The 25858-nt window shown below is 39.9% G+C and overlaps 2 long non-coding RNA genes and 1 other non-coding gene across 5 annotated transcripts; 2 read left to right on the top strand and 1 right to left on the bottom strand.

The window, feature by feature from the left end:
* Positions 1-231: 231 nt before the first annotated feature.
* Positions 232-9828, bottom strand: LOC122433149. 3 transcript variants are annotated; one of them, XR_006267040.1, is made up of 4 exons: positions 9459-9828; positions 7668-7819; positions 4019-4144; positions 232-2172 (listed from the first exon to the last, which is right to left on the bottom strand). It is a non-coding gene; the product is annotated as an uncharacterized LOC122433149 (long non-coding RNA). The 3 variants fall into 3 exon arrangements; XR_006267041.1 differs by having other exon boundaries at positions 7668-7812; XR_006267039.1 differs by having other exon boundaries at positions 234-2172; positions 9617-9828.
* On the top strand, positions 7660-7822 carry LOC122433665. Its single transcript, XR_006267155.1, has one exon. It is a non-coding gene; the product is annotated as a U1 spliceosomal RNA (small nuclear RNA).
* LOC122433150 lies at positions 9729-13906 on the top strand. The gene is made up of 3 exons (XR_006267042.1): positions 9729-9804; positions 9949-10058; positions 13225-13906. It is a non-coding gene; the product is annotated as an uncharacterized LOC122433150 (long non-coding RNA).
* Positions 13907-25858: the final 11952 nt, after the last annotated feature.

The following is a 25858-nucleotide window of genomic DNA, read 5'->3' as shown; positions in this document are numbered from 1 at the left end:
TCATCATTCAGAGACAATTTTCCACGGGTCTTTTGCATTTCTGCACGTCTTACAAGCAAAAGCTCTGCTTTGCTTTGTTCTAGGCTTTTTCCTGAATGTTTGTATAGCAGACAACCATGGAAGCTAGAGATAGAAGATAGAAGGCAGGCTTATTTACTGTCTAATACGATACAGTCAAATGTTGAGGCAAAGATTTGACAGTGCTTGCTGCTCATTGTAAAAAAGATCCAGATTCCCTGAACTCAGTACTCCTCCCCTGTAACACTTCTTACTGTGCACACTCAGTTGCTTCAGTTGTGTCCAACTCTCTGAAACCCCATGGACCCTAGCCCCCAGGCTCCTCCGTCCATGGGATTCTCCAGGCAAGAATACTGGAGGGGTTGCCATGCCCTCCTCCAGGTGACCTTCCTGAGCCAAGGATTGAATTATGTCTCCTGCATCTCCTGCATTCCAGGAAAACTCTTTATATCACATGACCTTATTTGTGTCACCTACCCTATGTGAACTGAGGCTGAAGAACCTGGTTTAAGAAAATGGTGTTACCCTGGTTACTGTTCTTGCTATAAATAATCAACTGTCCTCTTTCTCTGACCCTGGAGTCTCCTGTCTTAAGCCAGCCTCCACGAAACTGTGGAAGGCTAACTTATTAGCTTGCAAGCAGAGTGAAATCTTAGACTGTTCTTGACAGTTATCCATACCTTGCTTTGTATGATGCAATATCTAAAGGGTCTAACTCCCATGCATCTAGAATAGAGTCAGTGACCAATACACACTTGGATAAATAAATAAATGACTAAGTGAAAATGCTCAAAGGACATTTTAATACATCAGGGCACTTGGTCTGATGTCCTGGCTCCAACCCTTATGAGCCTCGTGACTTTCAGCAATGTCACTTACCCTGTCTAACCTCAGCTTCTTAAACGAGTCATCCACATTTACTGCCCTCTCTTGCTTAAAGCTCCGTTTACTCCCTAACCTACTACTGCTGTTTGGCTTTGGGCCTCATCAACGCCACAAAACTTCCCTTCCAAGGTCTCTGGTGACCTACTAACTGCCACAGCCAACTGACCCTTCTTCGCTCCCTATCTTATTCCTTGTTGCTCAGTTGACATTTAACTCTTTCAAATTCTTTTGTCCTTTGTCTCTGTGAATTCTTTCTGATTTCCTTTAATCATCCAGTAATTGAACTCTGTCTCTTCTTCCTTTCTTCACCCTTAAATGCTGACATGCCATGAGTTTCCATCCTCTGCCTAGCTTTGTTCTCACACTATAGAATAAAGTCTACTTTAAAAAAAGAAAATCAAAACACCTCTATTTACCATTTGTGTGCTGATAATTTTCAAATCTCTATCTCTAGCCCAAACTGTTCTTCTAAACTCCAGACCTACATTTTTTATATATTTTTATTGGTTTAATTAGAAGATAATTCACAATATTGTGATGGCTTTTGCCATATATCAACATGAATTGGCATCAGGCATGCATATGTCTGCCTGAATCCCCCTCCAACCTCCCTCTCATCCCACCTCCTCTAAGTTGTCACAGAGCACTGGCTTTGGCTTCCTTGGGTCATATACATCAAACTCTCAGAGGCTGTTTCACATATGGCAGTGTATACGTTTCAATGTTATTCACTCATATCATCCCACCCTCTCCTTCCCCCACTGGGTCCAAAATGTCTGTCTCTTTTCTGCCCTGCAACTACCATCATCAGTACTGTCTTTATAGATTCCATATATAATGAGGTGGATGAACCTAGAGCCTATTACATTAGTGAAGTAAGTCAGAAAGAGAAAGACAGACCTGTATTTTTAATTGCTCATTCACTGTCTCTACCTGCATGTCCAATGAACTTTAAATTAAAACACATTCAAAAGTCAAACTTAGTTATTTTCACCCTTTTTGGGAACCTGTGGGACCTGGAATTCCTCTCTTGCTGAATGGTATCACCATCCATTTCTGGGGACTAGGACCCACACCAGGAAACTTTTAAATGAAGGACCTTCAGATAATGAAAATCTGCCCTCACGTGTCCAGAATCTTATCTTCCTCAGGTTCAACAAATCTCCTTAATCCATGTCCTTGCTCTTCATGTCACCCAGTTCTGCAATCCTTCACCATCCTGCTGATTCTCCTTTGAATATGTTGAGGGTGCCTGGTCTCTCTCTCTGCCTATAATTTGACAGAACAATTAGTGAACAAAGGGCAGCCTTTACAACTGAGTGGACAACAAAGGAACTCAGCCATACATACACACGTATCCATTCTTTCCCAAACTACCCTCCCATCTAGGCTGCCACATATCATTGAGCAGAGTTCTCTGTGCTATACAGTAGGTCCTTGCTGGTTATCCATTTTAATTACAGCAGTGTAGCACTAGCTTTTCTAATCATCCATTTACCTCCTTTTACCAGAGATCTTGACCTCTTCATGAAGCTTAGAGTCCCTGCTGAGGACCTTTCATTCCAACCTAAAGGACTCCCTGGCTCAGGAAGACCGGGTGGTTGAGAATTCTCTCAACTCTCCTGAACTGGGAATGCCTTAATCACTGTTTAATTTTCGAAGGACAGTTTTGCTAAACATAGGATTCTTGGTCAACATTTCCTTCTTTCCTTCAACATTTCAAAGACACTGACCCATGTCATCTGACTTCTGAGGCTCCCCATGAGAAATCTGCTCTTGATCCTCCTGGCAAATCTTCTCTCAGCTTCATAAACATTAATAATGTGCTTTACCAGTGTCTCACACAATAGAACATTTTCCTATAGTTTCTTCAAGTCAGTTAAATCATCACACTGCGACCAGAGTTTGAGGAAAAAGAACTGAATATTTCAAGTGGAGACATTATGAGGTCTTTAGAATTATTACTAACTTTCAAACTAGAAATGAAAAAGTTGCTGAAGCCTCCTACAGATTTTAATTTCTAACAAAGTGAATACCAGCCTCTAATATATTTAAAGAAAAATATCTTTGGGACCTTTTACCTAAGTGTAAAGGGGCCTTGAAGCTGAAAAGGGAGAAAAACCACTGGGTTTATCCCAGCCACGATTGGTCCATTTCTTGCTCTGACCTCACAGGGCATCATTGTGATGAAACTCACCGGAACCCTTTATAAGACCTCAGCTGGTCTTGTCCGCAGAGCCCTGGAAGCTGATTTTGGTGACCTGACGGCTGGACCTATAGTTAGTGAGCGTTTTTCCGTGTTTTTGCCATTTTGTTGATTTTTTTTTCCTTTTTCTCTTTTTTCTTTCTCTTTTTCTCATTTTTTTAATTTGTGTCTTATCATTTTTTTCTTTCAGTTTTAGTTTCTCCTCCCCATTTTTTGTTTTTCCCCATTTTCCCCCTTCTTTTTCTCATTTTATCTTATTATTTGTTTTTACTTAGTGTTGCTAGTGTTAGCATAGAGACCATCATTGATATAGTTATAGCAGAGTTGGTATAGCTACTAGTTTGCTAGCGTAGATAGTATAGTTAGTGTCAGCACTGTTAGTCTTCTCCATAGTTAGTGTGGTGGGTATAGTTAACAGGTTCCTAGCATAGTTAGTATCTGCACTGTTACCATAGTTGTTAGCATTAGAATAGCTGTATAGCACGGTTAGCATACGCAGTATTGTTAGAACAGTTAGGATTCTTAGTGAGGGCTTAGTGGTAGAGTTAGTATAGTTAGGTCATTAGTATAGCTTAGTGGTAGTTAGTGTAGTTAGGGATGCAGGACTTGACAGCCATCTCGACCAACAAGATGGCTCGTATCACGGATTATGACATCCTTGACACCCTTGGCGAGGGCCAATCCGCCAAGGTGAAATTGGCCCGGCATCGTCTCACCAAGGCACTGGTAGCCATCAAGATCATCGAAAAGACAGATCACACCAACCTCCGGCAACTCTCTCAGGAGGTCAGGGCCTTGAGAAGCATGAACAACCACCGGAACATTGTCCAACTCGCCGAGATCATAGACACCGAGGAGACTCTCTTTTTAATCATGGAGTACCTCAGTGGGGGAGACTTAGCCACCTACCTCGACGCCCAAGGCTACCTGACCGAGGGGGAGGCCCGAGGAGTGTTCCGCCAGCTGGTCTCAGCCCTGCGGCACTGCCATCGGCGGGGCGTGGTGCACCGGGACGTGAAGCCGGGCAACATCCTCCTGGAGGCGAACAAGATCAAACTCTCAGACTTTGGCCTCAGCGACCAGTGGCACCCCGGAAAAAAACTGAACACCTTCTGCGGCACCTTTGAGTACATGGCCCCAGAACTCTTCCTGGGGCTGCCCTACACAGGCCCAGAGCTGGACGTGTGGAGCCTCGGCGTGGTGCTGTACACCCTGGTAACGGGATCCGCCCCCTTCACGGGACGAGATTTCCGGGAGCTGCGGGACTGCATCTGCACAGGGCACTACCGTGTGCCCGAAGGCCTATCAGGTGAGATGAAAGACTTGATACGCCGTATGTTAAGGCTCAACCCGGCCAACAGGGCGACTTTAGATGATGTTCGGCATCATCCTTGGCTGAACGTGGGCCTGGAAAGGCCACTCCCGCCAGCCTATGGAGATTACCCTGGGGTGACAATGGGGATGACACTGGGCTGGTCGAGGGACCAGATCCAGGGCAGGCATACAAGCACGGGCAGAGACTCGAATGGACCCAAGGTGCGGGCCCGCACCATCTTTGTGAGGCCGGCTGTTTCCTCCGACCTCAGCAGCCAAGAACATACGCCTCCCGCCAGCCCTGAAGTGTCCACTCTTATTCCCGACTGGCTTTGGGAGACCATGGAGCAGGAGAACCAGGAGTCAAGGGAGAAGACCAGAGAGCCTGCCACTCCCTCACCCTGCCCGGAGGCGAGCACCGTCACCCCCAGCTCAGCCCCCTCCACTCGCAACACCCGTGATGGCCGCAGTGCCCCAGCCACCGATCGCGCCGGTGACCGCCACGACACGTGCGGGACCAGGCTCACCTGTGACGCCTGCGGCGGGCGTGACAGCAGCCACACCCGTGATACCAGCTTCACGCGGGACACCAGAGACGCCTGCGATACCAGCCTCACCCACGGCGCCCTAAGCACCCAGGACACCACTGGGGCCTGCGACATAGAAGACGCCCGTGGCGCCCGCGATACCTACGGCGCCAGTGTCCCCAGGGACACCAGAGGCGCCCGTGACACCGGTGGTGCCCACGGCACCCACGATCCTCATGCCACCGTCACCCGGGACAGCAGGGGCACCTGTGACATGAGCGGTAAAACCCACTGCCCCCCAGATGTGCCTGATGCGGGAAGCTCCACCCTTGTTGGGCAGCCCCAGAATTTGTCTCCAGTCACTCCCCCTGGCCTCACCCAGAAGAAGAAGGGGGTGGCTGGGAGAATATGGAGAGGTCTCCTTAAACATCTTTGCTGTGGGCTGCCCAGCAAGAGGGGTAAAAAAGTGAGCCCAGAAACACCTAGGGGATGACCTGCCAAGCCCCCTGGGACCTGGGCATGTTCCCACCTGGATGATGGGACTCAAACCCAGCACCTCCACCCCTTCAGACGAGATCGGGCGCGTTCAGGGTGGTATGGCCGTAGACACCTCCACCCCTTCAGGAAGCCTCCTGTCCAAAACCCTGACCAGCACAGAGGATGCTCTGCAGGGACCTGGGCGACCAGAAGAGGCACCACCCTGGCCTGGCTGCCCCTCCTCCCCTGCTGGGTGAAACTTCAGAGACTGGACTGTCCCCTGGAGCATGTCCCCATCCCCCACACTTCTGTCTTCCATGTGGTGGGGGAGAGGATAGTTATTGCCAACTCCTTGGTTCTTCCCTTGGTTCAATCTTATTAAACTTCAATGCTCCAGAAAGATGTATCACACACTCTTTTGCATTCTCTCTGGTTAGAGTAGTGTGTAGGCATGTAGTACTTGGCGTTAATGAGCTAAGAATTAGCACAATCATCCCCAAGAGCAACAGTTGCTGCACTGCAGGGTAGAAATGCAGAAAGAGTGTATTATTCCCCTGCACTGACATTATCTAATATTTTCAGAAGGGGCAGAGGAAACTTTCGGTCCCTGCAGCTAGGGCTAATAGCACCGGGACGTCTAGGATAGGATAGTAAGTCCTGTGAACCAGCCAGTGTGCGGTGCGCTCAGGTCCCTGTGTGGATGCCTCTCCTGAATATGCTGCAGGAGCTGGGCGCGCTCCTTCCCCCATGGGCAGGCACCCTGAGGCGTGGCGTTTTTTACATTTTCTGACGTGAATTATTTTTAAAGTCTATTGAACTAAATAAAATGACAGGTGCTGCTGCTGCTGCTGCTAAGTCACTTCAGTCGTGTCCGACTCTGTGCGACCCCATAGACAGCAGCCCACCAGGCTCCCCCGTCCCTGGGATTCTCCAGACAAGAACCCTGGAGTGGGTTGCCATTTCCTTCTCCAATGCATGAAAGTGAAATGTGAAAGTGAAGTCACTCAGTCGTGTCCGACTCTTAGCGACCCCCTGGGCTGCAGCCTACCAGGCTCCTCCGTCCGTGGGATTTTCCAGGCAAGAGTACTGCAGTGGGTTGCCACTGCCTTCTCTGCATAAAATCTGAGGCCTGTGTTTTAACTGATTTTATGAATTATGCTTCCTAAATTGATGTAGAGTTAAATAGGATGTAATTAACTCTTCTTGACACACCCGAGTCACTGGGTGCATGCACAGGGGCCCCTGGTTATCTGAGGACTGTGCTCCAGCCAGGCGACTCCCCAGGTCACATCTCACCCTGCCTGTGTTATGTTATATGCAACCGACATGTAACGTATATGCTCACAGACAGTAGAGAAGAGTGAACACTATCCATCCTGTGTGGCAGGTGAAAACGTTTGGAGACTCGCTGTTTTAAGTATGCCTTCTAAATACATAACATAAAATACAGGACCTCAAATTAGTACTTTGAAATAATTTTAGTGAAGACTACAAGTCACAGAGGCCTGCGTTGAACTGCCAGCCTTCTTGATCCTACTTGGGCAAGTACTTGGACAAGTTACCTAAGCGGCTTGAGCCTTACTTTGCTAATGCTACTTAAGAATTAACTAGGAATTAACCTACACCTTGCACGGTCGTATAGAGAACGTGGCACAGAGGTGTTCACTATTACAGAGTAACAATTAGGAGCAGAGACCCAGTCCTCCATCTCTGTGTCCCTTCAGTTACCTAACCTTACTAGTTTCCTAGTCTATAATACGATCACCTTTTAGAATTAGGGTGTTGTAAAGATTAAATGTCTTACAACACTGCCCGGCAAGTAGCACACACTAGCTACGTGTTAGTTACTATTAACATCATTATCATCACCACCACTGAAATGTTAAGTAAACACTGCCACATTATCAGATTCATTACTTTTCTACTATATGAAAAAATGCTCCTTGAAAATTAACCTTATTTAGTGAACTGATTATAATATAGGATGAACTCACACACTCAAAAGAGTTTTTATGCTGATTTTTAGAAACTTTAAATATACAAGAAATTATCTGAATTACCATTGGTCATGAATGTTGACAAGATACATACAACAAATATCCATTTTCAGTGAACATATCCCTTCACGGAACTAAAGCATATCACAAACTGATATGTCTATTGTAGTTTCTCCCCAAAGATTTCAAAGCAGTTTAAAATAATTATATATAGCAATTCTCAAAACTTACAAGTATACTTACCTGGCAGAGGAGATACCATTATCAAGAAGGTGGTTCTCCCAGGGCGAGGCTCACCCATTGCACTCCGGTGTGTTGACCTCTGCGATTTCCTCAAATAGGGGAAACTCGACTGTGTAATTTATGGTAGTGGGGGACTGCGGGCGCGCTTTCCCCTGAAAAACAAAACTTACAAATTACCAGAGAAAATTGCATCTGAGAGCAATCAACATCTTTCTCTAAAACTTTTGCTACATAATTACAAAGTGCTACAGTCTAACTGTTGCAAACCTGCCATTCATCCAATTAGTCGGAACACTGACTGCATGTCCACTGCACAGGCAGGCACTGGGCCAAACCCTGTTATAGAGTAACAGGAAAGGCGAGACCACAGCGACAGTGGGCGCCACCAACACTGTGATTAAATGTTCCTGAAATGCTGTTTTCCTTAAACAGTGAAAAGAGTAAATTGTATGTTGGAACATACAACATTAAACACACTGATATTTGCATTATAGGTGTCCCAGAGGGAGAAGAGGGAGAGAAAAGACCTGAGAAAGTATTTGAAGAGATAATAGCTGAAAACTTCTCTAACGTGAGAAAGGAAATAGTCAACCAAGTCCAGGAATCACAGAGTCCCAGGCAGGATAGAGTCCCGGGCAGGATAAACCCAACCCAAAACACTGGAGTGCATTAATAGTTAAGAGTTAAGTAACTTCATAAAAGTGACAGTACAATATTTTCCCCAGGGAGACTAGGATTAAATGAAATAAGCATCCGTCTCTACTGCTCAATTACTAAGTAAAGGTAAATGACCACTTTAAATGAGTCAAATAACCTCAAGAATGACACTATTTTTCACCCATCTGAAGGAGAAAGTTTTGAGAAAATCTTAAGTTAGCTGTTACATGTCACTTGTAATCTATCAGAAATAAAGTACATTCACTCAGTTTCACTCAGCATCTGAAACTGAATTTTTGCTGGGGCGACTAGGGTCAATTTACTAATCATGCCTTCCTTTGATCAACCATTTTTTCTTAGGAGAGAAAAATCTAGCCTTAATGCAATCATCAAACAATCTAGAATTCATACTTTTTATCCTACATTTTACAAAACAAGATTTTTCTCAAGTAGCTACCTGTTAAAGTTTTAAAGAATTTAACATATATGTTACCCAGCAAAATTGCTCTGCCCAAAAAAAAAAAAAATGCAATCTTGACTCCAAGTTAAGTAATCTTAGTGCTTCAAGTGGTCATCCAAAACCTGAAAGTGGACAAACAGCCAACCACCTTTTTAGTACCTACCTCTCCAGAAGAAAGGGCTGTTAGACAAATGCTATTAATATTGACAGCAATTGTATCAAACTGACACGCAGGAAGGTGCACTTCAGGATTAAGTACCTTCCTTGGAGTTCATTATTATGAACTATGAATGTCACATTAGAAAAACTGCTGTCATTTCATTTTATGAATGCTGAATCAGGTAGCTTTAGTTAACTGCAACACTTTACAAACAGGCTATCAAATAAGCCCCAATTACCAAGTTGTTCCAGACACAGAGCTTCTGTTTCTATTATTAAGTGTAATTAAAGAATAAAAAGGATCAGTTTATTTTTCTTGATACATTAGTCTAAAACGATCTGCAATAAGTCTCTGAACACCCAAGTGACTGAAATTCCTTGAGCTATACAAAACCCTCCTCTGGAATGCCAGAGGGCCCCACCGCGCCCGCCTCTCCGCCAAAATGGGGTCGCGGAGCAGACGAGCCAGGGGTGTGAGAGACGCGAGGAAAACGGGAAAAAAATAAACCAGTCACCCTCCCCGCGAGCCTCCAGGCGCTCTCTCTCAGCCCCGTTCCTCCGCCCTCCTCGAGCCGCGGCGGCAGCTCCTCAGCAGCGCTAGGGGGAGCCCCGGGCCCGGAGCGGGGCAGCGGCGGCGGCGGCGGCGGCGGCCGGACCGGGAACCCCTCCGCACCTGCCCCTGTGGCGGAGCCGCGACGAGCCAGGCGGCGGCGGCAGCGGCGGCAACGGCTCCTGCGAGCGGGGAGGGCAAATGACCCGGATGTACAGGGTAACGGCGAGGAGGTGGAAGGGGCAACGCCAGGAAGTGAGCCCCGCGGACCTGTCCGGCCGTTCGCACGCGCCGCGCGCCCGCCGCGCCAGGTAAACCATCTTCCTTCCCCGCCCCCTTTGCTCCCGCCCCTCCCCTAGGGGGCGGGGCGAGGCCGAAAACAGGCGGTCTGGAAGGCTCCGCGAGGAGAGGAAGGGGGCGCGGCTACCTTCTCCGCTACCCCGCCCTCCTTAAAGGGGCAGCATCTTAAAGGCTGAGATGGCTTCTGGGTGGACCCGCGTCTTGCAGCCTTCTCATTTTACAGATGGAAAACTGAGGCTTGTCCAAGATCACACAAAACTGAAAGGTAAAGCTAAGATTTTAACTCAGGTCTGCCTGAAATAGGTTTTTGGATATATAAATATGTACATATCCTCAAACACATATTTCTTTGTATAACATGTAAAATTTTACTTAATATTATTGCTGTTCATTACAGTATGCATCTAGTCCTCAAAAATGATTTTTGCATTTATCTTAAGCTTTATATCCATTCTAGAAATTATGTAGACACAGTTTAACCTATCTCATTGTTCACTTCCCTTCTTTAGATCTATAGTCACCCATTCTTTAGTTTCTTTTTTTAATCACTTTGTTGAGGTATGATTGCCATACAAAAAGCATATTTCAAGTATATAGAGCTTGATGAGTTTGGAGATAAGTATATATGATATCCATGAACCATCACCACAATCTATGTCATAAACATACTCATCACCTCATCGCCTCCAAAGGTTTCCTCCTGATCTCTTTTTTTTTTCTCCAGCTTTATTGGGGTATCATTGACAAAACTAAGTTATTTAAAGGATACAATGTGATGATTTGATATATGTATACATTGTAAAAGAATTCTTCCCATCAAATTAGTTAACATGTTTATCATTTCATAATTTTACCTTTTTGTGTGTGTGAGAATGAGCACATTCTACTCTCTTAGTGAATTTTGATTATAGAATATTGTTATCACATATAGTAAAGTTAGCACGTCAGACCTTGTTTATTTTATAACTAAAAGTCTGCAGCCTTTATCAACCTCTGCCTGTTAGTCCTACTCCCCAACTCAAGTGGATTCCCAGGTGGCCCAGTGGTAAAGAATCCGCCTGCCAGTGCAGGAGATGTAGGTCTGATCCCTGGGCTGGGAAGATTCCTTGAAGGAGCAAGATAAAACCCCAGATAAACGACTAAATGAAAGGAAGAGAGGCAACCTTCCAGAAAAAGAATTCAGAATGATGATAGTGAAGTCGATTCAGGATCTCAGAAAAAGAATGGAAGCAAAGATTGAGAAGATGTGTGAAATGTTGACAGAATTGTGGACATCACTGCCACAGAACACACTATAGGAAAAAGAATGAAAAGAAATGAAGGCAGCCTAAGAGACTTCTGGGACAACATTAAACACACTGATATTTGCATTATAGGTGTCCCAGAGGGAGAAGAGGGAGAGAAAAGACCTGAGAAAGTATTTGAAGAGATAATAGCTGAAAACTTCTCTAACGTGAGAAAGGAAATAGTCAACCAAGTCCAGGAATCACAGAGTCCCAGGCAGGATAGAGTCCCGGGCAGGATAAACCCAAGGAGGAACACATTGAGACACATAATCAAACTGACAAAAATTAAAGACAGAGATAAAATACTAAAAGCAACAAAGGAAAAACAACAAATAATATTCAAGGGAATGCCCATCAGGCTATCAGCTGTTTTCTCAAACGAAATTCTACAAGCCAGAAGGGAATGACATGATATATTTAAAATGATGAAAGGGAAGAAGCTACAAGCAAGAAAACTCTACCCAGCAAGACTCTCCTTCAGATTTGATGGAGAAATCAATAGCTTTCCAGACAAGTAAAAGTTAAGAGAATTCACCACCAAACCAGTTTTACAACAAATGCTAACGGAACTTCTCTAGGCAGGAACAAGAGAAGGAAAATATTTACCTATAGAAAATAAGCCCAAAACAAGTTACAAAAATGGTAATAGGACCATACATATCAATAATTGCATTAAATGTAAGTAGATTAAATGCACCAACCAAAAGACATAGACTGGCTGAGCAGATGAAAACATGTGCATGTATGCAATTCCATCACTCTGCTTGACTCTCCAAATTGCATGCAATTATTTTATATTGTTAGGCTAATCATGTTCTATTATGGCTTGCAATTGTAATTATCTTTTATTTTTGTCTGGCTATTGATTGTGAAAACTGATAAACATCTTTCACTATTGTGATTACGTAACTATTACTCATTTAATACCATTTATCATGATTGGTCAACAGAAAAATAATAGAATTCTATATCATCAAAGCTACCACTTTATAGAAAAATCTGTAATCACTTTTTAAAATTCAGATGCGTATCAGAATTATCTTGGAGTTTTTTCAAAAAATACAAACGTCCAGGTATTGCTTCTTCTTTTGACTGGAGTTCCAGATATGTTTCTAATGAGCAGCCATATTTAAAAACAACTGGACAATATGAGGACGTTTTACTTTTATCTAGTCTGTTTCACTTTTCCCATTTCATATTCAATGCTCTCATTTAATTTAGTTTATGTTTTCCAACTTCTCCATCACTTTTTTTATGTTCTTTCTCAAACTTTTATTAAACAAAGTAGAAAATCTCCTGTATGCATACATATAAATAATGTCTATTTTAGAAAATTAGGAATTTTGCCTAGCTAAAAATTTATGACATTTTGATTCCACTCGCTTGACTTATTATGAATAAAATGCTATTTTTCTAATTTAGAAAAATAGATACACAACAAACAACAAAGGTTTACTGTGTAGCACAGGTAACTATAGTCGATATCTTATAATAACCTATAATGGGAAATAATTTCAAAAATAATATATGTATATGTATAATTAAATCACAAAAAATTTTACTTTATGAAATTTAGTACTGTTTATCTTTTTGCCAGTTTTTCTAAATGTCCTATGGACACCTGATAATAATGTATGAGACACAAAATTTTAAATATATTTGTGTAGTATATAAGAATAATATAAATTAATAGAAATAGAAATTTATTACATTTAAATTATGAATGACATAATTCAAGTTGCTTTTACTTTTTTCTGCACTTGATAAAGTATTCTCAGAGAAATGTTAATATGTCTCACTATGATTATAAACATTTTTCTTTTTCCTTCATTTCTTTTGATTTTTGATTTATGTATCTTTGTTTCTTTGTTTTTTTAGTTAATGATTTATGATGTCTATCTTCTTTGTGAACTGTAACTTTTATCATTAAAAATATTCATCTTTGCTTCATTTAAAAATGAATTCAATTTAAAAAAGAAAGACTGAGGAGAGAGGAAAGGAGAACTTTACTGTAGCATAATGCATATTATTTTATTTTAAGCTTAGTTTCAAGGTCATCTTCCAGTATTGTACAAAATTTATTCATGTACTTTGTTGCTTATTGATAAGTGTTTCTGAATTTATAAATGTCCTTTAACTCCAAAGGTATCCATTGAGTCATCTTTGACCAAGATTCACTTGGAGATATGAGTTAATTCAAGCGGCAAAAAAACTTTTCAATTACCTCTCAGTATAGCTTTGTAAATATTCGTATTGTTTCCAGATGCTAAGCTATACACTTTCTTTTCCTTGAAAACCAAAACCAAATGATAAAATAAAATTATTCAAGAAAAAAAAGTACAAGTACTGTTTCCAAACAGACCAACTCAAAGTAACACTCAACAAAATGTCTCAAAGTTAGCCAACAGAAAATGTATAATCCTCCATCAGGATAATGCAAGACTGCATCTTTCTTTGATGACCAGGCAAAAACTTTTGCAGCTTAGCTGGTAAATTCTGATACATCCGCTCTATTTACCAGACACTGAAACTTTGGATTTCCATTCATTTTGGTCTTTACAAAATTTTTTTAATGGAAAAAAATTTATTTCTCTGGAAGATTGTATAGAAGGCATTTGAAATATTTCTTTGCTCACAAAGATTAAGTTTTGGGAAGATGCAACTATGAAGTTGCCTGGAAAATGGCAGAAGGTGGTGGAACAAAACAATGAATGTGTTGTTCAATAAAGTTCTTGGTGAAAATTAAAAATGATTTTATTTTTACTTAACAAACCAAATTGACATTTTGGCCAACCCACTATCTGTCTGCATTGGAAGGACTGATGCTGAAGCTGAAGCTCCAATACTTCGGCCACCTGATGCAAAGACCTAACTCATTGGAAAAGAGCCTGATGCTGGGAAAGAGGAAAAAGTCAGGAGGAGAAGAGGACAACACAGGATGAGATGGTTGGATGGCATCACTGACTCGATGCACATGAGTTTGAGCAAGCTCCGTGAGTTGGGGATGGACAGGGAGGCCTGGCATGCTGTAGTCCATGGGGTCGCAAAGAGTCGGACATGACTGAGCAACTGAACTGAACTGAACTGAATATCTGTCTGCAGGACTTTGTTCTGGATGTAAGTTGTCAACTCTTTTGAGCTGATACCAAGGAACATAACTTTAAGATTATATGGTAAAAATGTGCTTAGTTTTGTAAAAAAGAAAAAAAAATCAAACTGTCTTCAAAAATGTCTAAATGATTTTGCATTTCCATCACCAACAAAGGAGGGTTCCTGTTGCTGACACCTCAGTCAGCATTTGGTATTGCCAGTGTTATGGATTATGGCCATTTTAATGACTGTGTTAAAACTAAATATTAAAAAAAAAATCTAAGATCAGGCATCTGGCCACATTACTTCATGGCAAATAGAGGGGGAAAAGGTGGAAGTAGTGACAAATTTCCTCTTCTTGAGCTCAAAAATCACTGGGAATAGTGACTGCAGCCATGAAATCAGAAAACGTTTGCTTTTGGGGGGAAAGTTATGACAAACCTAGATAGTGTGTTGAAAAGCAGAGATATTACTCTGCCATCAAAAATCCATGCTGTAAAGGCTATAGTCTTCCCAGTGGTCACAAATGATTGTGAGAGCTGGACCATAAAGAAGGCAGAGTGCCAAAGAATTGATGCCTTCGACTGTGATGCTGGAGAAGGCTCTTGAGAGTCCTTTGGACAGCAAGAAGATTAAACCAGTCAATCCTGAAGGAAATAAATCCTGAATATTCATTGGGAGGACTGATGCTGAAGCTGAAGCTCCAATATTTTGTCCATCTGATGTGAAAAACCGACTAATTGGACAAGACCCTGATGCTGGGAAAGATTGAAGGCAGGAGGAGAAGGAGGCGACAGAGGATAAGATGACTGTCAAATTGTATGGCATCATCGACTCAGTGGACGTGAGTCTGAGGAAACTCTGGGAAATAGTAAAGGATAGGAAAACCTGGAGTGCTGCAGTCCATGGGGTCGCAAAAAAGTCAGACACAACGGAGCAAATGAACAACAAAAAGTGATCTAAGTGAGTGCAGTTCCTCAGTAATGTGGTTTGTGCCAGTTTGTAGTGTTAAAATAGAAAGTTAGAGGTACAGAAATAAAAAGAGTGAGTCTAATTCTGCTGTTACATGTTTTTCTTCACCAGCTTCTGTAGCATATAATCGTGCTACATATAATCTCTACTTCTGCATCTGACACCCTGTTCAGAACACTCACTTCGTTTAGATTTTGATCTTTTTCTCACGGGTTCTCTCAGCTGTTCTCAGGTTGCCTGTCGGTTCATTAGCATCCACGCTCTGAAAAGAACAGATGTTACTGCCTATGTTCTAAATCACAGCGACTTAGAATAAGCAGAAATCCATCACAAAGGGACACAGTGGGAGAGATCCGTGTAGCGATAGAGAGGACAGACTTGGTAGACCTTTTTAAGGGACTTCCATCCTTACCCTCCTGTTAATGTGTCTGATCACAAATCACTCACAGCCAGATGGAGCTAGACTTGCATGGTCTGATTTTCTGACAAAGACCAGACTTCTGTCACTTCTCACAGCAGAAATGCCCAGTCCTGCTGCAGAGGCTGCCCACTGTTTACATTGCAACATGAAAATTTTTATGCTGTTGTTCTTGCTCCTCTTTGGTATTATAAAACAGTCAAGTAAGATGAATATGGATGGTAATTTATTCCAGTAGCTTGCATTGAATTATACTTGGATGACTTATTAAATGAAGGATATGATCAATATTACATCTGTCATAAGTGAACAACTCCTCTTTTGAGTGAATCTAATCAATTCATTGTTTAATGAGCACAGTGGCCTCTGGAGAGAGGCCACAAATCCAAATAACATCACTTAGTGATGGATTTTAATGTTCTCTTCTCTGGCATGGCTAAAAATTGTGTGAGATCATTATGCAGAATGAAGGTTCTCCTTTGGCAAAGCATTGAAGCATTGAAAGAATAGAAAAGATTCATGAAACTATCAGGAAATGTCTTTGTTCAACTGCAAAGTTTATAAAGGGCAAGGTGGTAAATGGCAGATGGGTAAATATGGCCTCAGTGAACAGAACATTGCACTTAAAATATGTGAGTTATTTTCAAATATCTCTTGATATTGATTTGTAACATAATTCCACATGATAAGAGGACAGACTTTGTATGATTTCAATACCTTTAGACCATGAAATTTTGTACCTTGTTTTATGCCTATGGATATGTTCGAGTGTCTCCTGGTTTGTAATCTATGAATAGAATTTGAATAGAATTTGCATCTTGTGTGAAAATTGTATTAGTCTTAATTATGTTGAATTGGTTCATAGTGCTTCTCAGATCTACTTTTCTGTCTATTCAGTCTATTGATTTTTGAGAGTTTGATATTGAAATTTCAACTAAAAATTTTTATCTACTTAAAAAATTAATTGTAATATATAATGTAACTATATGTAACTTTGTAATCTCCAAGTCTCCTATAAATGTGTTATCACACTTTAATAATTTAAAAAATTTAAAAAAATCAAGAAGAAAAAAGGCACTCTCATTACACCTATCTATTTCAGAGATATTTTGGAAAAATCAACTGCTTCCATTCATCATATTTACATAAAATCTCATAGTAATTTTTTTTAAATGGATGACTACTATTGCAGAGTTCTCTAGAACAATAGCAGTCATATGTTTCTAAGTACTTTTCAATAAAATTAAAATTATTTAATCCTAGAAGACCTCAGTGAAATAGGGTTACATTATTATCTCAATTTTTAGACAAGAAAACTGAGAAACAAAAATATTATTTTCATTTGTTTACATATTTTCTGTGGCTGCTTTTTAAAAATTGAAGTACGGTTGATTGGGGCTTCCCAGGTGGCTCAGTGGTAAAGATTCACCTGCCAGGGCAAGAGGAGGCGTTCAGTCCTTGCGTCAGGAAGATGCTCTGGAAAAGGAAATGGCAACCCACTTCAGTATTCTTGCCTGGAAAACCCCATGGATAGAGGAGCCTGACGGGTTACGGTCCATGCGGTCACAAAAGAGTTGGATATAACTGAGCAACTAAACAACAGCAAAGAGTTGATTTACAATATTGTGTTAGTTTCAGGTGTACAACAAAGTAATTTGTTTATACATGTATATATATATATATCTTATTCTTTTCCATTGTAGATAGTGAATGTACTTCCCTGTGCTATGCAGTAAGGCACTGTTATCTCTCTATTTTATATGTGGTAGTGTGCATCGTTAATCCCATACTTCTGATGGATTCCTCCTTCCCTTCTCCTTTGGCAATGATGGTCTATGTCTGTGGGTCTGTTTCTGTTTGTAAATAAGAAATCTGTCCTATTTTCTATATTCCACATATAAGTGATGTACTATTTGTCTTTCTCTGTCTGATTTATTTCATTTAGTATGACAATATCTAGGTCTTCCCATGTTGCTGCAAATGGCACTATTTCATTCTCTTTTATGACTGAATAAAGACATATTTTTTTACATTCTCTTTTATGACTGAATAAAGACATATTTTTTTAAATTGCTTAATATCAAATAGCATGCTTCAGAACTCCAGAACTCTCATTCTTAACCATTAAATATAATATTTCATAAATCACTTGTAGAAGAAAATTTCTTAGAGTGATTATACATTATTCTGCTGATTAAAAGGGCTCATCAAGTGCCCAGCACAACAGAATGAGAAAGATATCTCACCAAAACACATAATTTTGAAATATTACAATAGTAGCAAGGAGTCGTAGTAACTAGAGATTTCAGAAAGAGCAAATATTACCTACAAAGGAATGGAGAACTACATGTCAAAATGTAATTTAATAGCAAGTTTCAATGCATAACAGAAGAGTAAATAGAGTTTTGAGAGAAACAAGTTTCAGGAAACCACAACCAAAACCCAAAAGAACATTACTAGGCCTTCCCAGAAAGATTTCTGTGCCCTAGGCCCTGAGGGTCCTGAGCCAGAACTGGAGAAAAATCACTAAGGAACAAGGTTACTCATTAAAATATAAGAAACGATGGCATGTTTGTAAAGAGAGAGAGAAAAAAAAAGGAGGATTATTTTAAGTCATTGTCTTGGGGAAAGGGAGAGAAGGAATATTGCAGAAAGAGGAATTAATAGCTTGATAATGAATATACTTAGGGAAGAATCAAGAATGGGCAGATGTAAGGAAAAAGTTATTTTGAAGCAGAAGTAATTACCAGTTGAGAGAAAATTATCTTGTGCTTCTAAGATGATCATAGTAGAACTTTATTTTATATTTCCAATTAGGCCACTCCCAAAGTAATTTTTTTTTAATCACCTTTTGTTGGTTGGAAAGGAACTTTCTTATGGTTGATGCAGAGTGAAGGAGGAGGAACTAAAGGGCGTTCCTTCCCTACCCTCATCTTCATCTTCATCCTCACCCTTGCCCTATCAACGAGAGGAGAAAAAAACTAAATTCCTAATTAGAATCGACCAAAATTGCCTGGATCTAGAGTAATATTTTCTGCAAGTTCCCAAGCCTATGCTTGTATTGTGGGAGGAAACTGGGGAAGAAGGGTTGAGGAAAGACAGCTTTAACAAAGGAATCAACATTTTAATTTGGGGTAGGAGTTAATGAAGTCAAAGTGGACAGTAGGGAAAACCTTCCAGACTGAGGGACTAGCTTTGTCAAGAAGTGAGGAGACATCTCACATTCTGATCAACATTTCTGTGCGACTACATGGTGAAATATCTCGATTCATGTGAGGAAAACACACCAAAAAGCAAGAGCAGTTCAGAAAATCCTTGGAGGATTGGACCCTGCAAACCTGAGCTATTCAGCATGAAACAGTTCTGAGTCCATGTCTAAATATAGGCAATTTAGATGTTCCAATATTTTTTTTAAATGAGAAAGGAGAGCAAACACACGTGAATGGAGAAATGCAATTTTACATTAAAAAGTCACAAAGCAGGAAAAATGGTGGAAAGCAATTGTGATCTGAGTAAATAGTTCTACTATTGTAGTTATACATATATTATATATTAATATTAATACATGATATTGTGCATTATAATATTATATATTATATTTAAAATATTATAAACATCATAAAATATAAAATATAATATACTTATATAAATATATAATTATATTTATATGTATATTATTATATATAATGTATATTATATATTAATATAATATTATACATTATTATATAATTATTTATTATTATATTATTATATTATATATTATATATACTATATAATATAGTATATTATATATTATATTATTACTCTTTATTATATATTATATTATAACATTGTATATTATATAAAATATTATAATATATTTATATATTATATATTAATATAATATGTATATATAAATATATAATTATATATAAACAATGCAAAACTAAAGTAAAGACTCTCCTCACCTTAGCCAAGAAATAAAACAATACTACTATGGGAAGAAAAACAGTCATTTCTTTTGATTAAAATCTATGTAGTTATCTAGCTATAAAAATTAAATAAAATGACCAATAATCCTCTACTGTTGCTGCTAAGTCGCTTCAGTCGTGTCCAACTCTGTGCGACCCTATGGACAGCAGCCCACCAGGCTCCTCAGTCCACAGGATTCTCTAGGCAAGAATACTGGAGTGGGCTGCCATTTCCTTCTCCACAATAATCCTCTATTTTATATTAACACCTATTAGGCATCTACAGAGGAAAAGAAGACTCGACATCCTCTCTTTACCCACAGTCAGATTTATGTTATTAAAATAAACAGATGCCTTACTGTGGAGAAGAGTGTGTTTCTAAATTCAATCAGGTGGGGTGGTGTTAAACCTATGAGCATATTAGGGAATCTCTAAAGATAAACTTATTTCTGCTGGAATAAAACACTATTGTGAAATAAGTCTCTTGGAAGTCCAGTTATATAATGTACCTGTTTTAAACTTTATTTTACCTGTTTATTAATATCCTGAACTAGGTGTTTCCTTCAAGGTCTATTGTTAGTGAAACGTCATAAGCAAACCTCAGTGGGCAACTAGGGCTCCTGGAATATGAACTCAGACCCCTCACTTTAACCAGTCAGTCTATAGTGTTACATATATGAATACACCTGCCATTGCCCTAAGGGCACGTTACACACCCTTTCCTGTCCTTCTTCCTTATTAGACTGGAAGCTCCCAGAGGATTGGGAGCTTATCTTTCATGTCTTCATGTCATCTTCACTCCCTATCAAAATATTGGAAGTGTAGCAAAGTTAAATAAATACTTGCTCATAGAATTAATATATGTCATCCATTCACACTACTTTTTATGTTGACTTAGCAAGTTATGTGTCTTCCAACATGTCTGTTAGAAAGAATACTGACTCCTAAAAAGAATAACACAATTTGAAATGTTCTATTTTGTGTTTTATCCCCGCTCTGTGTATCTGCCCTCAAGGTCTCATGGCTAAGGCATTTTAGGCAGGAAAATAAAATATGACAAGAAAACAGCTTGAGATAAAACTGACCCTCATACTTAGCCCATGCACAATCAAGTTAAGCCCTCCATACCTGATCTGGTTAATTGAAATGGATGGCAGATAATCCCACAGAAAGATGATACAAATGAATTTAGGGGTCTTAAGGACAAGATTGGGAAATTTGCATATTTCTCTTTTCTGGTATTTTTATAACTAAATCTTCTATATTTGGGTCAGCAAGGTTGGGAAGGGGTCAACAACCCCCCAGAATAAAGGATAAAGCAATAAGGTGGCAGTGAGGCTTCGTGAACTAATTGAAATCCTTACTTTTTAACAAGAAAATTACTTTTACCTACATTTTTCTTAAAAGCTAAAGGTATCCTTGTATTATACTTGAATCCCTCTCTTTAATGTGTAGCAATATCATATACATCAAGCTCTTTGCTTAGAAAGCTGTATGCACCGATATTAACGTTAACATGCAGGACTGTGTTGGATATCAACATGTGTTTCTTTGTAGACAAAATGTGTGCTGACTGACTCACCCATATACAAGGGAATTCTTTACTTCATTTTAATTTATTTACAGTATCTTAGAAACTATTTGATGGCAAATCACTTCCACTGAAAGGGAAACAGTGACATCTGGTGGAATAGTTTTATCCAAACAGTCATCAACATATCTATCCCCTCAAAATAAGTGTTTGAAATACATACATTCTTTCCCTAGAGAAAAAGTGTGCCTTTATAATGGAACTGGAGATTCTTCAGTCCAGAGCAATAAATCTTAAAAAAAAAAAGAAGCCCCAAAACGGATTACAAGGATTTGTGTCTTCTATCATTCTAGCTATTTGAGCAATGCAATCTGAAAGTCACAAGCAATATGGTAATACAGAGATATGTAAACATACTCATATATATATATCTATGTATATGCATATATTAATTATATGTTATATGTTTTATGTATAGCCCATTAATTATATAATATATATTATAGTGCTATATTAACTACATATTATATATATTATATTATGTTTAACTATATACTATATTAACTATAAATATATGTGCACATAATACACACATATATATCAATTATGTATGATATTATATACAATGTACATACAGACATATATTGTATATTAGTATTAATCATTTATCCACACATCACATATTTAATATAGCTACATATGTGTAATACACAAGAAAAATTTGTGAGGTTTGTCAATCTGTAAAAAAGTGAAACATGCTTTTAAAATGCTCATGAGGGCTTAATCTAGACCATAATAAATGTGCAAATATTAAAATGTGTATGTACCATATCTCAACCACTGGACCACCAGGGAAAGTCTCCTTTTTTTTTTTTTCCATTTTCACTAAGAACTGATTGAACAATATATTCACTGTTTTGTTCCACTACCTTCTGCCATTTTTCTGGCAACTTTATAATTTCATCTTCCCTAAACTTTTTATCTGTTTGAGCAAATAACTATTTCAGATGCCCTTTGCAGTCTTTCATGGAACTGAAATTTTTCCATTAAGACAGTTTGGTAAAGACAAAAATAAACGGAAATTTGAACGTGCAATATCTGGTGAATATGGCGGATGAATCAGAACTTGCCTGTCAAGCTGTAACAGCTTTTGTCTGGTCATCAAAGAAATATGTGGTCTTCCAGTATCCTGAGGGCAGACTGTATGTTTTCTGTTGACTAATGCCAGATGCTATTCACTGAGCGCTGCTTTCGGCTGGTCTAATTGGGAGCAGTACTTGCAGAACTTGTTGGAATTGTACACTGTTGTATAATACATTGTATGACACAGTATGTTATATCAAATATTTCTCATTGTGTAAAAGTGTCTGACCTTGATTACAAAGATCAGAGCAACCCAGCAGTTGAGAGCTTGGAGTCTAGAGCAAAATCAGAATGTGGTTCAAATCTTGGCTCTTTCACTTGCTGTGTGGTGTTGGGTAAGTTACTTAATTTTCCTGTGACCCAGTTTCAGCATCTATAAAATGAGAATAAAACTCTATCTTATCTCATACAGTTTTATTATGAGAATTTACTATGAGACTTTATTGTGAGGTTTAAATGTGTTTATGCATGCCCAAGCTTTAGAGCTCTGTCTGGCAGGGTAAGGGCTGTATAAATATTACCTCTTAGTATTGAATTATCTAAAATGTAATAACACAGAAATCAAACAGAACACTTGGTCTACTTTCCCAAATAATTTCAAGAGATGTGAGTGGAAAACTTGATCTAAATTTGATTCCTAAAGTGTGTGTGTGCGTGTGTGTTTGTGTTGCTTACTCATGACCCCATGGACTGTAGCCCACCAGGCTCCTCTGTCCGTGGAATTCTCCAGCAAGAATACTGGAGTGGCTTGCCATGCCCTCCTCTAGGGGATCGTCCAGACCCAAGGATCAAACCCAGGTCTCCTGCATTTCAGGCTCCTGCATTGCAGGCAGATTCTTTCCCATCTGGGGGCTTCCCTGATAGCTCAGTTGGTAAAGAATCCCCCTGCAATGCAGGAGACCCCAGTACGATTCCTGAGTCCGAAAGATCCGCTGGAGAAGGCATAGGATACCCACTCCAGTATCCTTGGGCTTCCCTTGTGGCTCAGCTGGGAAAGAATCTGCCTGCAGTGCAGGAGACCATGGTTCGATCCCTGGGTTCAGAAGATCTCCTGGAGATGGGAACGGCTACCCACTCCAGTATTCTGGCCTGGAGAATTCCGTGAACTGTGGGGTCGCAAAGAGGTGGACACGACTGAGTGACTTTCACTTTCACTTTCTTTACCATTGGATCTACCAGGGAAGACTTCCTAGAGTATAAATAGCCCAAAAGAGAGTTCCATGGCCACTGATCACTTTGACTAACTTATCCATTAATGAGTCTATATACACAACTGAAATACGTAATTCACTTTTCCCTTCTTATGTATGTATGATCTCACCTTGGGTGTTGGTTAATTACCCTCACTACTGATATTCAGACATTACTAGGTACATCTGATTGATGGGAATAAACTGTGTTGAGTAGTATTGTGAGTTGAACCCACATGGTAAATAGAAGAAAAATCAAAAAGGACCTTGAATATTAAGGGCTATCTATCAAATGGAGAAGTTTAATACATAAAGTCTTGTTCTTTGACTATCATGTACCATTTCCTGTAATAAAGTTGTTTCTCCTATATTATGCAGAACTGTAGAAGCTCAGGATTGGGTTAGTAAGTGAGTGAAAGTCACTCAGTCGTGTCCGACTCTTTGTGACCCCATGGACTATACAGTCCATGGAATTCTCCAGGCCAGAATACTGGAGTGGGTGGCCTTTCCCTTCTTCAGGGGATCTTCCCAACCAAGGGATCAAACCCAGGTCTCCCGTGTTGCAGGTGGATTCTTTACCAACTGAGCCACAAGGGAAGCCCCAGGATTGGGTGAAATGATCTCCTAATTCCAATCAGGCAAGATCCTGTCAGCATCCCTCTTGAGTGATTGTCCATTCTCTGCTTGAACACCTCCAGTGGTTGAGAAACATCATCTCTTGAGATAGCACATGGCACCTCTGTAATTACAGAAAGTAATTACTGTAACTAAAGTCAAACATGAAATACTAAGCAACCGGTTTATCTCCTTTTTCATCACCAAAAACCCAAGTAAAACAAGTATAGCATTGCTTTTGAAAAATCCCGCAAGAGCCACGGATGTTAGTGAAACTTTGGAGGCTGATTTGGCAGAACAGAGAGGCTGAGTTTTAAATCTGCAAGGGGGAAGACAAACCATGGAAAGGCTCAGGTACATCTGAGGGGTGATATGGGGCTGAAAGTGAGAGTTTATTGGAAGGTTGCTTTTAAAAAAGTCAGACACCCAGATTCTCTCTCTCACCTCATAAAGCCAGTGAACTCTTCTCCCTCCCACCCAGGCATATGGATTTACATTCTGAAGATGTTGAACTGTAAAGATTGTCATTTGGACACCAGGCACAGAGGACTGTGAAGCATCTTCTGGAAACAAGGGGTTAAGTGTAGATCTGCATACTGAACACTGAGCCCCTCAGCTGGTCTGCTAACACGGTAGTCACCGCCCAACTCCTTCCCCCATTTCATCTGTGGGAATGTAACAGCCCAGGGGAAATATCTCTGATACTGACAATTAAGAATCTCCCTAAGTGATCTTTCTCCCAAAATGATCACCTTGTGGTGAGGTCTACCATTTGCCTAAGCTCATGCACATCACAGCACTTAATTACCATGCTCTCGTGGATTCCGGATTCACCCTTCAGGGGCTGAGGCAATTCTCCCAGTTGTTGGATGTATCAGTGGCTTATGGATCATAGCTGATTTCCTTTCTGGAAATCACCCCAAATGAAGACAGCTGCCTTGCCCAGAGGACAAACCCAATCCAGTGATTTGTAGATGATTACAATCTTTCCCAGAGGAAAACCCAATTCCAGCACACTTGCCTCAATTTAGTATATCTCTGAGGTGTCATCCCAGTACCAGAGCTTTCCCTGTTATTGCCCGGTAAGTGATTGAAACAATATTTCTACCAATTTCTCTCTCATCCTCTCAGGTGTTGATCCCAAGAAAATCCCAAGTAAACTTACTATACAATCTATTTCCCAGGGAACCTGATCTAACAGACTCACTCTAGAATTTGAAAGGACATCCCAGCCTTTATTTTTAGGAAAGACTCTAACATGAAAGAATGAGTTCAAATCAATTCAAAGTGAGGATACAAAAAGGAACTTGGAGGAGAAAGATAGCGCAGAGAATATTAAGCTAAATTTTTCTCAAAGAGATAAATTTTATTCATAAAATTAAAAATGAGATGCTCTAAGACAGAACTTTCAGAAAACAAACAAGAACTCTTGAGAATCAAAAACACATTAATAGAAATAAAAATTCTGATAGATTGAAAGATAAAGTTGTGTAACTCTTCAGAATATAAAGCAAATTACAAAAAGATAAAGATTAAGAAAGAGCATGAGAAAATTAGATCCAGGAGGCACCGCGTTTTACTAGAAAAGGAATTTTAAAAATACAAAAAAAAAAAAAAACTAATAGAGAACATGAGAAAATGTCTCAAAACTGCAGGCCAAGAGTTTCTGAAATATCCCACACAATGAACAAAAAACTCCACATTAATGCAAATCACTAAGAAGTTTCAGACTAGTAAAGAGTCTGAAATGCAGCACTTGGGTGCAATCTCAAAAAAAGACAGAACGGTCTCTGTTCATTTCCAAGTCAAACAATTCAATATCACAGTAATTCAAGTGTATGCCCCAACCACTAATGCCAAAGAAGCTGAA

The sequence above is a fragment of the Cervus canadensis genome, chromosome 32 (genome assembly GCF_019320065.1).
Source record: "Cervus canadensis isolate Bull #8, Minnesota chromosome 32, ASM1932006v1, whole genome shotgun sequence".
Taxonomy (NCBI): Eukaryota; Metazoa; Chordata; class Mammalia; order Artiodactyla; family Cervidae; genus Cervus; species Cervus canadensis.
The sequence above is the reverse complement of the archived record's forward strand: the minus strand, read 5'-3'. Positions and strand labels throughout refer to the sequence as shown.